This window comes from Delphinapterus leucas, chromosome 2, assembly GCF_059928025.1.
Source record: "Delphinapterus leucas isolate spDelLeu-1000000601 "Yukka" chromosome 2, BTC_Dleu_Yukka2, whole genome shotgun sequence".
In the NCBI taxonomy this organism is placed as follows: domain Eukaryota; kingdom Metazoa; phylum Chordata; class Mammalia; order Artiodactyla; family Monodontidae; genus Delphinapterus; species Delphinapterus leucas.
In genome coordinates this window covers 90,399,082-90,415,764 of record NC_143130.1, presented here as the reverse complement: position 1 = coordinate 90,415,764, position 16,683 = coordinate 90,399,082, and the positions used below count along the sequence as shown (strand labels likewise).

General features: G+C 39.6%; 1 long non-coding RNA gene across 3 annotated transcripts in view; it reads right to left on the bottom strand.

Moving 5' to 3' along the window:
- The window catches only part of LOC149750203 (uncharacterized), a 149,913-nt gene that overhangs the window by 130,979 nt on the left and 2,251 nt on the right, over positions 1–16,683 (bottom strand). For all 3 annotated transcript variants that reach the window (XR_016392107.1, XR_016392108.1, XR_016392106.1), the window contains exon 2: positions 106–194. This is a non-coding gene — a long non-coding RNA (uncharacterized LOC149750203). The remainder of the gene's footprint in view (positions 1–105; positions 195–16,683) is intronic.

Below are 16,683 nucleotides of genomic sequence, written 5' to 3'. Positions count from 1 at the left end.
CCCATCAGCAAATTCCAGTGGCTTCAGAGTACATCCAGAATCTAACCATTTCTCATCATTTCCACTGCTACCTCCCTGATACGTGCTACTTCCATCATCTCTCACCTGGATCACGGAGTAGCCTCCTAGAGGGTCTTCCTGCATTGGGCCTTGATCCTCTTCTGTCTCATTTCAAAATAGCAGCCCAAGCAATCCTGTTAAATGAAATAGAGCATGTCAATCCTCTTATCAAAATATTCCAATGGTTTCCCATTTCACTCAGTGGAAAAACCACTGTCCTTACAGAAGCTTATAAGGCCCTACAGCTGCAACCGTCACCCCTTGCCTCTGTGGCCGCATCTCCTACAACTGTGCACCCCTCTCTGTCACTCTGTTTAGACCACACCAGCCTTCTTACAGGTGAGTGTGCACCTCAGGACCTGAGTGCTTGCTGTGCCCTCTGCGTGGAATGCCTTTCTCCCAAATATCACTTCTTTCAAGTTTGGTTACATGCCCTCCACCCCCAATCCCACACCTGGCAGATAGCATATTCTCACTGAGGCCTTCCCTGGCCACTCTCCCTAAATTGCAAGCCTACATTCCACATTTCACTTTTCTGCTCTGCTTCTCTCTTTAACATTCAGCACTATTTATTTTAATCACTTCTTCTATTTACTGTCAGGCTAATTTTTGTCTGGTCTGTTCTCTGTTATGTCCCCAAAGTCTAGACCAGTGCCTGGCAAACTGAACACATTCAAAAATATTTGTTGAAAGGATGAATGAATGCAGGCACTGAGGGGAATAGGAAGTATAGAGCCCCACCTCCTTTGAGGTTTGGTCTTTGACTCACTGTGGAGCCTCAGCCTGCCAGGCTCAGGTCCCATCTCACACCAGCCATGCCCCACATTCCACACACACCACTGTGTGTCTCTGAACATGTGGGTCCTGCTGCCTACGATGTCTGACTCTCTTTTGTTTACCTCACTGTTATTTCTATCCTTATTTATTTCACTACCAATGAGGTAATCACTAGACAGTTTATCATGAGTTTATTGGCCATCTGGGATTGCTTCTTTTGTCAATTCAACAAAAATGTGCCAGGCTGTAAAGATATAAAGATACATTGTTCTAAGCTCTTGATAAGACAACCATTTTCCCTGTCCTCAAAAAGTTTATGGTCTAGAGAGACAAGCAAAGAAGTATACAAAATAATTATGGATTGTGAAAAATACGGTGAAGGAAATAAAGAGGAAACTATGACACAGAATAATGCGGAGGGCAGTACTTACACAGGGTGTTCAGGGAGGGCATCTATGAAAATATATTGCAGGATGAGAGAGTGATGACAGTGTTGAACTTTACCTGACTTCTATGCTCCCAGAAAACGGTGATGGTTAAGAAATCTCCCCAGTCTTTTTTTCCCCAAATCCCCCACCCCTTTGTGTTCTAGAAAATGACTAACTGCAATGAGCCACCATTCCCCACATGGCTTAGATAAGACTTGCTATCCACTCTTTCTCATGACTCCCACAAGATTTGTAGATGGCTCCCATTTTTACTGGTGACAAGGTTAGACCCAGACCATTCCTCTTTTGCCTGAATCTGTTGACATGGTCAGACAGAGACCCTCTTTCTTCTTTGTCTCATGAATAATTAGCCAAGATTAGAATTGTTTGTTCCCCTGAAACCAGCTAAGCATTTCCTGTTCCACTGAAACTTCCTCTGATTGAAAAAACAATCCCAACTAGAAATAACCCCACCTGTAACTTGTCTACTCCTCCCCATAAAAATCTAAGGCAAGCCCCCTCTGCTGAGACACGCTGTAGTAGGCTGGAAAATGGCCCTCCAAGATACCCAGGTCCTAATCCCTGGAATCTATGAATATCATACCTTATGCGGAAAAAGAGCTTTTGCAGATGTGATTAATGAGCTTGAGTCGGGACAATTATCCTGGATTATCTGGTTGGACCCTAAACAGAATCACAAGTATCCTTGTAAGAGGGGAGCAGGAGACTCGACCACAGATAAAAGAGAAGACAGCCATGTGATGGAAGCAGAGAGAAGCAGAGTCAGAGAAAAGATGCTCCATCACTGGTTTTGAAGATAGAGGAAGGGACCAGGAGACAAGGAATTCAGCTCTAGATGTGGGAAGAAGAAAGGGAACATATTCTGCCCTGGACCCTCCAGAGGCAGCACGGCCCTGCCAACACCCCGATTTTAGCCACGTAAGATTCATTTTGGATTTCTGGCCCACACAACAATAATAGGATAACTTTCTATTGTTTAAAGCCGCTAATTTGCAATGATTTGTTACACCAACCATAGGAAACTTAATACGTACTCTAATCTTCAGATCTGAGGTGTTTCCCTATTGCAATAGCCTGAATAAAATCCATCTCCTCACTTACTCATGCTTTTGTCTTTGACAGTGCTAACCATACGACGAACAGGGAGCAGAACACTCCAGGCAGAGTGACCAACATGGACAGAGGTCCTCAGGCAAAAGAGAAGTTGGTGGGTTCTAGAACCTGGGAGATGAGCGTGACTCAAGATGAAGTTGAATGTTAACAGTCTGACAGGGCCCTGGGCCATGGTAGGGAATTTGGACTTTATTATATTTGTGATGAGAAACTTTTAGAAGATTTCGAGCCATAAAGAGTAGAAGTAGAATGGTCAGTTAGTCGTCTCGGTAAGCAATGATGGTGGCCCCAGGATGTGGGAAGAATTTAGATATAGGGCTGGATGAGGCAGATTCTGTCTCTGTAAGGGTTGAAATATGAAACAGAGCTCAGTCAAATTAGAATAATTAGAGGAGTGTTTACTAAAGAGGGTATTTATAAAGGTTTGGCAAGGTATGGGAAACCAAAACAACAAAGGAGAGTACAGTACCCTGAAGCTTATAACAAACAGTGCCAAGCCTGAAGGGAAAGGGGGAGAAAGCAGTTTCCAGAGCCTGGAAGAAAGGGCAACCATGACAAGAGCGGTGGTCTTCAGCGGAGAGACACAGCCATCCGGAGGGAACTCTGACCTTACCCTCCCCTCTCCCTCTGACCTCTTGCTGGGGCTCTCTATTGCCAAACCCAAACGCAAGCCAGAGAGCAAGAGAGCTCATTGGTTAAGTCCCTACAGGTCAGCCTTCCCAGGCAGGAAACAGGGTAGAAAGGGACAAGAGTGGATATGGAGGGAAAAAAGAAAGATAGGTGGTAGAGAGTTTAAATTAGCCCAATTTATTAAAAGAAAATGTGGAGACCTGAATTTTCTACACTATTTCCTTAATACTCAGTTTCACCTACCCCATGCCGATAGGCACAAAAACAATGGCTTTCACCTTCCTGATTTTTCTTTGAACATTTACAACTGCTCTTTTGTCCTAAAGGCAATCAAGAAAGACCGTGATTAGAACACTTGCAAGGACTAATAATGTTATCTTCAAAGTTCAGTGAAAAACCTCTTTTGATAAAAGTGTAGAACTTAAGGAAATGCTGCTACTTGAAAACTGGATAATATTCACTTTATACAGAAGAGAATTGAGTTTATGCAGCCTGGTAAGTCAAGGTTGTTTCAGAGGAGTGGAATATTGAATCACCATCAAACCAAGCCACAGAAAGCCTAATTCATACATCTCTCTGCATGGATACCCATATCTTACCATTGTTTTGGTTTCCTTCTTTTTTTTTTATTACTCTGGAAGATAATTCAATTTGCATTGTGCATTTCCTCACAGAAATTTTGAATCTTATGAATATAAAAATCATGGACTTGGCCCAATGTTATTTGAATCAGTTTTTCTGTTTCCTAATTCAGGATTAACTTCCCAGGATATAGGCAGAGATTTAGTAGCAAGTGCACATTAAAATATGGAGAGCTTCAGCAGCAATTTGAGTTATGGTAATTACTGGGTTTGTTTACACAGACACAGATGAAAAGCATAACCTTTTTGTTCCTTTTTTTTTTTTAATTTGGAAAAATTGTGTGCTACCAACAGAAAAATCATACAACAGTTGTTTAATGTCATGGAGGAAATCAGGCGCAACCAATGAGACTGAGAAATAAAGATATCAAAACTCTCAGAGGTAGTGTCTTAGCTAGGCATCCTTTTTCCTGGAGCCACTCCCTGGGGTACAGAAAGGCTCTGGTGCTCACATTCTGCTCAGAATGACTGCCACACATTTGCCTGCACCCAAATCAACTACCCAGTGGGTCTCCACTAGCATACCAGTTCCAGTGTGGCCCCGCCCCAACACTGACTTCTGCTTCCACAGTCTTTCTCCACATCCTGCTCCCTGGTCCCGTTTGCTCCCTCCAAAAAGTAAGCCTGACTGAGATGGGGCCCATATGAGCGAAGAGGAGGAGAAGAAGGCAGATGGTTTCCAGCAACTGGGAGCCAACAGGAGAGGCACCAGTGCTCTCAGGGAATGTGAGAAAATAAGCCCATCCCTGGGAACATTTGGGAGAAAAACCAGGCCTGCTTTTTTAAGGCTTATTGGTTACAAATCTGGAAGCTTCCCCTAGACACCGTGCTTTCGTGAGAACCAGGCTGTCCCTCTTAGAGGCAGTAGGCAGACAGACTTTCACCCATCTTAGAATGGTTGAAAGGGGTGAAATTACCCAAATGACTAGGCTTGATCTCAATATCTTCCTTTACCTCTTCTACCCCATTTCCATACCAAATTGACTATGGGCCATCAACCCAGCTAAAAGAGAAGGCCTTTTGATTGCCTAAAATACCTGTTCTAGGTGTTTTATGGTACACATAGTAATGGCACCCAAAGATATCTACACTTTGATCCCTGGAAAATGTGATTATGCTACTTTATATGGCAAAAGGGACTTTGCAGATGTCAGTAAGATTACTGACCTTGAGATAGAGGGATTATCCTGGATTATCTGGGTGGGCCAAATCTAATAACATGATTCCTTAAAAGTGGAGAAACTTTCCCAGCTATGATCAGAGAACCAGAAAGATGGCAGCATAAGGACTCAATCTGCTGTTGCTGCTTCTGCAGACAGAGGATGGTGGTCACAAGGCAGGGAATGTGGTCAGCTTCTGGAAGCTAGAAAAGGCAAGGAAATCGGTTCCCTCTTAGAGCTTCTAGAAAGGATTGCAGCCTTGCCAACACCTTGATTTTAGACTTCTGACCTAAAGAACTGAAGATAATAAATTTGTATTGTTTAAGCCACTAAGGTTATTTGCTGTGGTCATTTGTTACAGCAGCAATGTAAAAACTTATACAGTCTTCCTCACCTCAAGCTTGGATTAGTAACAATAGAAAAATTTTAATTTCTCCGGGCTCTCAAGTCTCTAGGTCATCTTAGAAACGGTTACTCACCAAACTCTTGTCCACTATCACACTACTCATTCGACTTCCCTGTTCAAGAGCCTACAAATGGCAATGTTTTCAAACTGAGCTCCCGTAAATATCAGAAGGTCTGAATTCAAACTGAGCTCCCATAAATATCAGAAGGTCTGAAGTGCCTATTCTGGACCTGCCAAAGTTCAAAGTGGAAGGTTAATGAATACTGCTGAAAATGCCCTGAAAAGAGTCCTTGGAGAGACCGGTCAACAGGATTTTCCAGGGGCTTCATCACCAAACATGTTGAACAATAGGAATACACTGGTTGGTTTATAAAGTCTTGCAGCGTTTACCAGTTACACAGCCCTACTGATAAAATCAGTCAGTGTGCTGGGGTGAAACCATTTCTACTACTCTGGCCAGAGTGGACAATGCAACTAATCTTGAACCGGGGGCTAGTCAGTAGGGATGGTTACATGACAATATATTATACAGCTAATTTTCCAGTCCAATCAGATGCTCTTCGAAGGTGAAAGAGGGAGACATGATTTGAAAGAGATCATGTGAGCCAAGAAAGACAGTAGAAGTAGAGAGCTGCCTTAGTTCTCAGACAACTTTCCAGTTTAATCCATATAATCCTCCTTCCCCTAACCCTTTCCTCTTTTCCTAGTCTTGCAATTAAAATTGTCAAATATATCATTTCTTATTGCTCAAACTTTCACTTTACATTCTATGGTAAATTTCAGCCTCTTAGTCCTATTTAACTTTTGGTAGAGCACCTTTTGTGACCTGCTTTGATGGCCTCCCTTTGGCTTAACCAAGAAACTAGCAGATATTCTGAATGATGCTTGGTCTGCGATTATTCTTGGTAAAATTATAGCTGCAAATTTATTGTTAAGAACAAAGGCCTTGGACCTGCCTCTATTTTTAAGGTAATGGAATCTCTATCAAAATGATCCTGAGTACAGTGATTTTGGTAAAATTCATAATATTGGTTAAATGTGAAGAAATTCTTTCTAACAAGTCTTGATCCCAGCAGATTCTCTAGAAATAAATTCCCTAAAGCGGTGGTCCTTAACTAAGTGTGGGCAACAAGAATCACCCTGTAGATCAAGAGTAGTCAGTTTGTAGTACGGTTTGGACATGTGCATTTGACCAGTCTTTCTACATGATTCTCACGTGTACCCTGCTCTTAAGCCATCTGCTTTTATTTTCTTCCTGAAAAGTTGATGATGTTTTAAAATGAAATAACAATAGTCCTTCTCTGGGCTGTTATTTACAGAACTTTCACTTTCTGGTACTCCTATACAGAATGGCATAATCAGAGTCAGCTTTTCATGATTATGTTAAGAGACTGGGTACTCAGTGCATAGTGAGAACTATAGTTCTGAGTTTGTATGTTAATTATTCTGATCCCCTTGAACTTTTCTGGCAGTAATTGTGAGTTAGTCGAAAGTAGTTTTGTAGCAATAAATACCTGTTTTGTTGACTATCAGCTAGTTCCTTGTTTTTTAACAGCTGCTCACCTTAGTGTCAACCTTCTGAGCTACTTATATGGTTAAGATCCACGTGCTGATTTTATGAAATTGAAAGGCTACATATATTTATCTGATCTCTGTGTTCTTCCCAAGAGCCTTGTAGGAACATTCTTGTGGATTTCACAAGTCATATGCTAGTTTAGTGTTTTAAAATTGGGCTATAGATACTCCTGGGGGAACAAAAGACATCCCAGGAGGTATCTTGATGGCATTCTGGACAAAACAGTTTTAAAAGAATGAACTTCTAGATAGTAATACATATGTACTTTATACTGAAATTGATCTGCCTATATACTAGTTCTTTCCCATCTCCTTTATCATAATTGCCCTTTTACAAAAGCTAGGCATATGACTCACCAACTTCAGGCTAACTGGTGCTTTTCCTTGGTGTAAAAAACTCTGGCCTTGAAACAAAGGAGGACTTCTAAATTTTTGGTACCAGAACCCAAAGTATAGCTTCTGTCATTTTGGGGTTTGCACATATTTCTAGCCAACATGAAGTGTGGCAATGATAAATGAGTTATTTTTGCCCATGTTGGGATGTTCTAAATTCAGCTACAGGATTGTGCAGTTATGGGGAATTATGATATTTTCCCATTAATATTCTCACTGCTTCCATTCCTGAATGATTGTCAAAGAATGAACTACCCCTGAAGAAGAGTTCAAGAGTTTTGTTTAAACCAGCGGTCCCCAACCTTTTTGGCAAAAGGGACCAGTTTCATGGAAGACAATTTTTCCACAGACCGGGATGGGGGGAGGGATTGTTTTGGGATGATTCAAGCGCACTACATTTATTGTGCACTTTATTTGTATTCTTAGTACATTGTAATATATAATGAAATAATTATACAAATCACTATAATGCAGAATCAGTGGGAGCCCTGAGTTTGTTTTCACTTGCCACTCACTGATAGGGTTTTGCTGTGAGCCTGCAAGCAATTGATTTATTATGGTCTCTGTGCAGTCAAACGTCTCTGCTAATCTGTATTTGCAGCCACTCCCCAGCCCTAGCATCACTGCCTCAGCTCCACCTCAGATCATCAGGCATTAGATTCTCATAGGAGTGCGCAGCCTAGATCCCTTGCATGAGCAGTTCACAGTAGGGTTCATGCTCCTATAAGAATCTAAGAATCTAAAGCCACCGCTGATCTGACAGGAGTGATGGGGAGCGGCTGTAAATACAGATGAAGCTTCGCTCACTCGCCCGCTGCTCACCTCCTGCTGTGCGGCCCAGTTCCTAACAGGCCACAGACAGATAACAGTCTGTGGCCTGGGGGTTGGGGACCCCTAGTTTAAACTGACAAAAACTAAGAAAGTTCACCTACTGAAGAACCTCTCCGTCTGAGATGGAGGTTTGAGGTGCAGAAAGAAAAACAAAGAAAATGATAAAAGTCTGGGCAAACATTTTTTTAAATGACTGAAAAAAAATAGTAATAATAATGCTTATTAGGATTTAAGAAAAAATATGTTTAAAATACCAGGAGGAGGAACCAAGATGGCGGAGTAGAAGGACGTGCTCTCACTCCCTCTTGTGAGAGCACCAGAATCACAACTAGCTGCTGGACAATCATCGACAGGAAGACACTGGAACTCACCAAAAAGATACCCCACATCCAAAGACAAAGGTGAAGCCACAATGAGATGGAAGGAGGGGCACAATCACAGCAAAATCAAATCCCATAACTGGTGGGTGGGTGACTCACAGACTGGAGAACACTCATACCACAGAAGTCCACCCACTGGAGTGAAGGTTCTGAGCCCTACATCAGGCTTCCCAACCTGCGGGTCCAGCAACAGGAGGAGGAATTCCTAGAGAGTCAGACTTTGAAGCCTAGTGGGAATTGATTGCAGGACTTCGACAGGACTGGGGGAAACAGAGACTCCACTCTTGGAGGACACACACAAAGTAGTGTGCGCATCGGGACCCAGGGGAAGGAGCAGTGACCCCAGGGGAGACTGAACCAGACCTACCGGCTAGTGTTGGAGGGTCTCCTGCAGAGGCGGGGGGTAGCTCTGTCTCACCGTGAGGACAAGGACACTGGCAGCACAAGTTCTTGGAAGTACTCCTTGGCATGAGCCCTCCCAGACTCTGTCATTAGCCCCACCAAAGAGCCCAGGTAGGCTTCAGTGTTGGGTTGCCTCAGGCCAAACAACCAAAAGAGAGGGAACCCAGCCCCACCCATCAACAGTCTAGTGGATTAAACTTTTACTGAGCTCTGCCCACCAGAGTAACAGTCAGCTCTACCCACCACCAGTCCCACCCATCAAGCCTCTTAGACAGCCTCATCCACCAGAGGGCAGACAGCAGAAGCAAGAAGAACTACAATCCTGCAGCCTGTGGAACAAAAACCACATTCATAGAAAGATAGACACGATGAAAAGGCAGAGGGCTATATACTATATGAAGGAAAAGATAAAACCCCAGATAAACAAGTACATGAAGTGGAGATAGGCAACCTTCCAGAAAAAGAATTCAGAATAATGATAGTGAAGATGATCCAGGACCTCGGAAAAAGAACGGAGGCAGAGATCGAGAAGATGCAAGAAATGTTTAACAAAGACCTAGAAGAATTAAAGAACAAACAAACAGAGATGAACAATACAATACCTGAAATGAAAACTACAAAACAAGGAATCAATAGCAGAATAACTGAGGCAGAACGGATAAGTGACCTGGAAGACAGAATGGTGAAATTCACTGCTGCGGAACAGACTAAAGACAAAAGAATGAAAAGAAATGAAGACAGCCTAAGAGAGACCTCTGGTACAACATTAAATGCAACAACGTTCGCATTATAGGGGTCTCAGAAGGAGAAGAGAGAGAAAAAGGACCAGAGAAAATATTTGAAGAGATTATAGTTGAAAACTTCCCTAACATGGGAAAGGAAATAGCCACCCAAGTCCAGGAAGCGCAGAGAGTCCCATACAGGATAAACCCAAGGAGAAACACACCAAGACACATGATAATCAAACTGGCAAAAATTAAACACAAAGAAAAATTATTGAAAGCAGCAAGGGAAAAACAACAAATAACATACAAGGGAACTCCCATAAGGTTAACAGCTGATTTCTCAGCAGAAACTAAAAGCCAGAAGGGAGAAGCATGATATACTTAAAAGTGATGAAAGGGAAGAACCTACAACCAAGATTACTCTACCTGGCAAGGATCTCATTCAGATTTGATGGAGAAATCAAAAGCTTTACAGACAAGCATAAGCTAAGAGAATTCAGCACCACCAAACAGCTCTACAACAAATGCTAAAGGAACTTCTCTAAATGAGAAACACAAAAGAAAGAGGACCTACAAAAACAAACCCAAAACAATTAAGAAAGTGGTCATAGGAACGTACATATCAATAATTACCTTAAACGTGAATGGATTAATAAATGCTCCAACCAAAAGACACAGGCTTGCTGAATGGACACAAAACCAGACGCATATACATGCTGTCTACAAGATACCCACTTCAGACCTAGGGACACATACAGACTGAGAGTGAGGGGATGGAAAAAGATATTCCATGAAAATGGAAATCAAAACAAAGCTGGAGTAGCTATACTCATATCAGATAAAATAGACTTTAAAATAAAGGATGTGACGAGAGACAAGGAAGGACACTACATAATGATCAAGGGATCAATCCAAGAAGAAGATATAACAATTATAAATATATATGCACCCAACAGAGGAGCACCTCAATATATAAGGCAACTGCTAACAGCTATAAAAGAGGAAATCGACAGTAACACAATAATAGTGGGGACTTTAACACCTCACTTACACCAATGGACAGATCATGCAAAATGAAAATAAATAAGGAAAGATAAGCTTTAAATGACACAATAGACCAGATAGATTTAATTGATATTTATAGGACATTCCATCCAAAAACAGCAGATTACACTTTCTTCTCAAGTGCGCACAGAACATTCTCCACGATAGATCACATCTTGGATCTATCAGGATAGATCACAAATCAAGCCTCAGTAAGTTTAAGAAAACTGAAGTCATATCAGGCATCTTTTCTGACCACAAAGCTATGATATTAGAAATGAATTACAGGAAAAAAAACCGTAAAAAACACAAACACATGGAGGCTAAACAATACATTACTAAATAACCAAAAGATCAGTGAAGAAATCAAAGAGGAAATCAAAACATACCTAGAGACAAATTACAATGAAAACACGACGACCCAAAACCAATGGGATGCAGCAAAAGCAGTTCTAAGAGGGAAGTTTTTAGCTATACACACAAGCCCACCTCAAGAAACAAGAAAAATCTCAAGTAAACAATCCAACATTACACCTAAAGGAACTAAAGAAGAACAAACAAACGCAAAAGTTAGCAGAAGGAAAGAAATCATAAAGATAAGAGCAGAAATAAGTGAAATAGAAACAAAACAGTAGCAAAGATCAATAAAACTAAAAGCTGGTTCTTTAAGAAGATAAACAATTGATAAACCATTAGCCAGACTCATCAAGAAAAAGAGGGAGAGGACTCAAATCAATAAAATTAGAAATGAAAAAGGAGAAGTTACAACAGACACCGCAGAAATACAAAGCATCCTAAGAGACTACTACAAGCAACTCTATGCCAATAAAATGGACAAACTGGAAGAAATGGACAAATTCTTAGAAAGGTATAACCTTCCAAGACTGAAACAGAAACAGAAAGTATGAACAGACCAATCACAAGTAATGAAATTGGAACTGTGATTAAAAGTCTTCCAAGAAACAGAAGTTGAGGACCAGATGGCTTCACAGGTGAATTCTATCAAACATTTAGAGAAGAGCTAACACCCATTATTCTCAAACTCTTCCAAAAAATTGCAGAGGAAGGAACACTCCCAAACTCATTCTATGAGGCCACCATCACCCTGATACCGAAACCAAAAAAAGATACTACAAAAAAAGAAAATTACAGACCTATATCACTGATGAATATAGATGCAAAAATCCTCAACAAAATACTAGCAAACAGAATCCAACAACACATTAAAAGGATCATACACCACGATCAAGTGGGATTTATCCCAGGGATGCAAGGATTCTTCAATATACGTAAATCAATCAATGTGATACACCATATTTACAAACAGAAGAATAAAACCATATGATCATCTCAACAGATGCAGAAAAAGCTTCTGACAAAATTCAATGCCCATTTATGATAAAAACTCTCCAGAAAGTTGGCATAGAGGGAATCTACCTCAACATAATAAAGGTCATATACGACAAACCCACAGCAAACATCATTCTCAATGGTGAAAAACTGAAAGCATTTCCTCTAAGATCAGGAATGAGACAAGGATGTCCACTCTCACCACTATTATTCAACATAGTTTTGGAAGTCCTAGCCATGGCAATCAGAGAAGAAAAAGAAATAAAAGGAATACAAATTGGAAAATAAGAAGTAAAACTGTCACTGTTTGCAGATGACATGATACTATACATACAGAATCCTAAAAATGCCACCAAAAAATTACTAGAGCTAATCAATGAATTTGGCAAAGTTGCAGGATACAAAATTAATGCACAGAAATCTCTTGCATTCCTATACAGTAACGATGAAAAACCTGAAAGAGAAATTATGGAAACACTCCCATTTACCACTGCAACAAAAAGAATAAAACACCTAGGAATAAACCTACCTAGGGAGACAAAAGACCTGTATGCAGAAAACTATAAGACACTGATGAAAGAAATTAAAGATGATACCAACAGATGGAGAGATATACCATGTTCTTGGATTGGAAGAATCAATATTGTGAAAATGACTCTACTACCCAAAGCAACCTACAGATTCAATGCAATCCCTATCAAGTTACCAATGGCAGTTTTTACGGAACTAGAACAAATCATCTTAAAATTTGTATGGAGACACAAAAGACCCCGGATAGCCAAAGCAGTCTTGAGGGAAGAAAATGGAGTTGGAGGAATCAGATTCCCTGACTTCAGACTATACTACAAAGCTACAGTAATCAGGACAATATGGTACTGGAACAAAACAGAAACAGAGATCAATGGAACAAGATAGAAAGCCCAGATGGAAACGCACATACCTATGGTCAACTAATCTATGACAAAGGAGGCAAAGATATACCATGGAGAAAAGAGAGTCTCTTCTATAAGTGGTGCTGGGAAAACTGGACAGCTACATGTAAAAGAATGAAATTAGAACACTCCCTAACACCTTACACAAAAATAAACTCAATATGGGTTAGAGACCTAAATGTAAGACTGGGCACTATAAAACTCTTAGAGGAAAACATAGGCAGAACACTCTTTGACATAAATCACAGCAAGATCTTTTTTGATCCACTTCCTAGAGTAATGGAAATAAAAACAAAAATAAACAAATGGGACCTAATGAAACTTCAAAGCTTTTGCACAGCAAAGGAAACCATAAACAAGACGAAAAGACCATCCTCAGAATGGGAGAAAATATTTGCAAATGAATCAACGGACAAAGGATTAATCTCCAAAATATATAAACAGCTCATGCAGCTCAATATTAAAGAAACAAACAACCCAATCCAAAAGTGGGCAGAAGATCTAAATAGACATTTCTCCAAAGAAGACATACAGATGGCCAAGAAGCACATGAAAAGCTGCTCAACATCACTAATTATTAGAGAAATGCAAATCAAAACTACAATGAGGTATCACCTCACACCAGTTAGAATGGGCATCATCAGAAAATCTACAAACAACAAATGCTGGAGAGAGTGTGGAGAAAAGGGAACCCTCTTGCACTGTTGGTGGGAATGTAAATTGATACAGCCACTATGGAGAACAGTATGGAGGTTCCTTAAAAATCTACAAATAGAATTACCATATGATCCAGCAATCCCATTACTGGGCATATACCCAGAGAAAACCATAATTCAAAAAGACACATGCACCCCAATGTTCATTGCAGCAGTATTGACAATAGCCAGGTCATGGAAACAACCTAAATGCCCATCAACAGACGAATGGATAAAGAAGTTGAGGTACATATATACAATGGAATATTACTCAGCCATAAAAAAGGAACGAAATTGAGTCATTTGTTGAGACGTGGATGGATCTACAGACTGTCATACAGAGCGAAGTAAGTCAGAAAGAGAAAAACAAATATCGTACATTAACGCATGTATGTGGAACCTAGAAAAATGGTACAGATGAACCGGTTTGCAGGGCAGAAGCTGAGACACAGATGTAGAAAACAAATGTATGGACACCAAGGGGGGAAAACCGCGGTGGGGTGGGGATGGTGGTATGCTGCACTGGGCAACTGGGATTGACATGTATACACTGATGTGTATAAAATTGATGACTAATAAGAGCCTGCAGTATAAAACAAACAAACAAAAAAAAACAAGTAGTACTAAATTTTCTTTGGGTTATTTGTATGGAAATATGTTAATATAAATGTTTCAGACATTACATGAAATTTCTAAAAATCTTATATGTTCTGGTATAATGTTATAAGTCATAATTGTAGTTATTATTTTAAAATGTATATGTCAGAAATAACTAAAAAAAAAAAAAAAGTTTAAAATACCAGACAATAATAGTATATATGCCAAAAGAAAAATTAATGGAGTCAAAGCATTCTAAGGTCCTTATGTTATCCAGAAGAAAGATAATAATTTTGTTTTAGATCTTTGAAACTCATGAATTAAGCATGTGTGTTTTAATTTATCTGAAACAACAGAATCAGAGAGTAAAACTTTTAAAGTAATAGAGGGAAAAAATAAAATAATTAAATTAATTTAAATGAAATTAATAATAGAATTTAAAAGGCACAAGGGGTACAAACAAACAGAGAACATATGAAAGGAGCCCAAATTAGGATAGATTTAAATCCAGTATGGAGTTTACATGCTAGTGGAAGAAACATACAAGTGAAATGAATAAATATGTACATAATTTCATGTAGTATTGTGCTATGAAGAAAAATCAAATAGGGTAAAGCATTAGGTGGTGCTTAGAAGAAGACTATTTTTAGATAAGGGAAGATCTGAGAGAAGAGGGGAGGAAGCAAGATTCTAAGGCTTTTTATCTTGAGCAAGAGAAAAGGTTGAAAAGAGAAGAGGAGACAGAAAAGAGACTGAGAAGAGACAGGTGATGTGGGAGGAAAACCAGAGTATGTCCCGGTGAAGAAACGTTTGAACAAGGAGGCCACGGTCAACTGTGAAACGAAGAATGTTTGGTTAATTTTCTACACACATCTTTCGCAGACCTGGAGAACAAGGGCCAGGCTCAGTATTAAGAAGAGTTGTCATAGTCTCATTAGGCATATATAAACCCAGAGAGTGGCTAAGTGCAAGGACTCTGAAGCCAGACTACCTGAAGTTGACTCTTGGCTCCATCTGTTTCTGGTTGTGAGCTGTGTGGTCTTAGGCAAATTATTTGACCTCTCTGTGCTTTGGTTTCCCCATCTGTATGATGGGAATAGTAATAGCACTTGTTTTCTCTGTTTGTTGTGATTAAATGAGTTAATATTTATAAAGCACTTAGAATATACCTGGAATATAAAGTAATCACCATGTATGTCCTTGTTAAAAAGAGAAAAATCCCTAAAATGGCAAAGATAGGAAGGACAACTTTGCTTGAAAGTACAGACTTGTATTCTCAGTAGGTTCACTCTGGCACAAGATTTAAGTAATTAAATTATCAGCATGACTGATAGGATAATTATATTCTGATCAATATACAGCACGAAATAAACATGTCTGGTTCTTCCTTACTGTAGTATCTTGAATTTAAGGTGTATTTTCATATAAAATTATATTTCAGTGTCATAAGGAATATTCTTTAAACGCTTAGTGGTTCAGACCCCTAACCTGTTACTCTTTTCCAGCTGGATTATTCCCTCTTCTCTTTTTAATCTAAAATAAACTCAGATGAAAAGTGACAACAATATAATTTTCTGTCTCCACATTAATAGAATAGCTTAATACTTTCTTGGTGTTAGCTATTGTAAGGAGCCAAACAAAACATTTCCGGTGTAAAATACTGAAGTAGGTGCTTCAAAGCATTCATAAAAGTTTATGACTTTTACTAATGTGAAAGATAAATGCATGTAGTTGAGATGATTACACAAGGGGAGTATATAGCTAATGAATGATATGGTAAGTGTTATAAAAGATAAGGCAGATCTCACTACTGGTTCTAAGAAGTTTCATGAATGAAGCTCACTTCATTCGTGGGTCTGGGTAAAGGAGTCATTACAGTCACTACATTTTAGGATATGCAAGGACTCAAACTATCTTTAATGCAAACTTCCTTAGGAAATTACTAGAGAAAGTACTTCAGCAAAATGAGGAAGTAAACTAAAAGGAAGATACTAGATCCAAAAAACCAGGGATCCAACATAAGATAGGGGCAAAGGGAAGTCCCAGGATAACAGTTATTCAGCAGGACTAGAGGGTCACTTGCACAGAACAGAGCAAAAGAATAGAGGAGTGAGGGACGGAAAATCTGAACTGATAGGGGATTTAAGTTTCAGTGTTTCATTTGATGTGACAGATGTTTAAGGTATAGGATCCCTGGAACATTTGGAGAAAACAAGCAATGGGTGAAAGAAAAACACCATCACCAGTAAAAATAGGAAAATAAGGCAGTTATAAACTTGAGGGGGACAGGTGTAAAAAACCGAAATACTCCTATCATATTACTCGTCTCTGAAGTCACTATTTAACAGCCATGATAAAGTAAATACTAACTGCTGACTTACACAAAAAATTGTTACAAAACTATTGGCAGAATGGGGTGGAGAGGGGGTTAAGAGACTTAATCCTCAACTACTCTAATTCAGAAGGTCATTTCTATGCCATTAAAAAAATAAATAGCAACATATAATTTAGAAACAGGGAGGT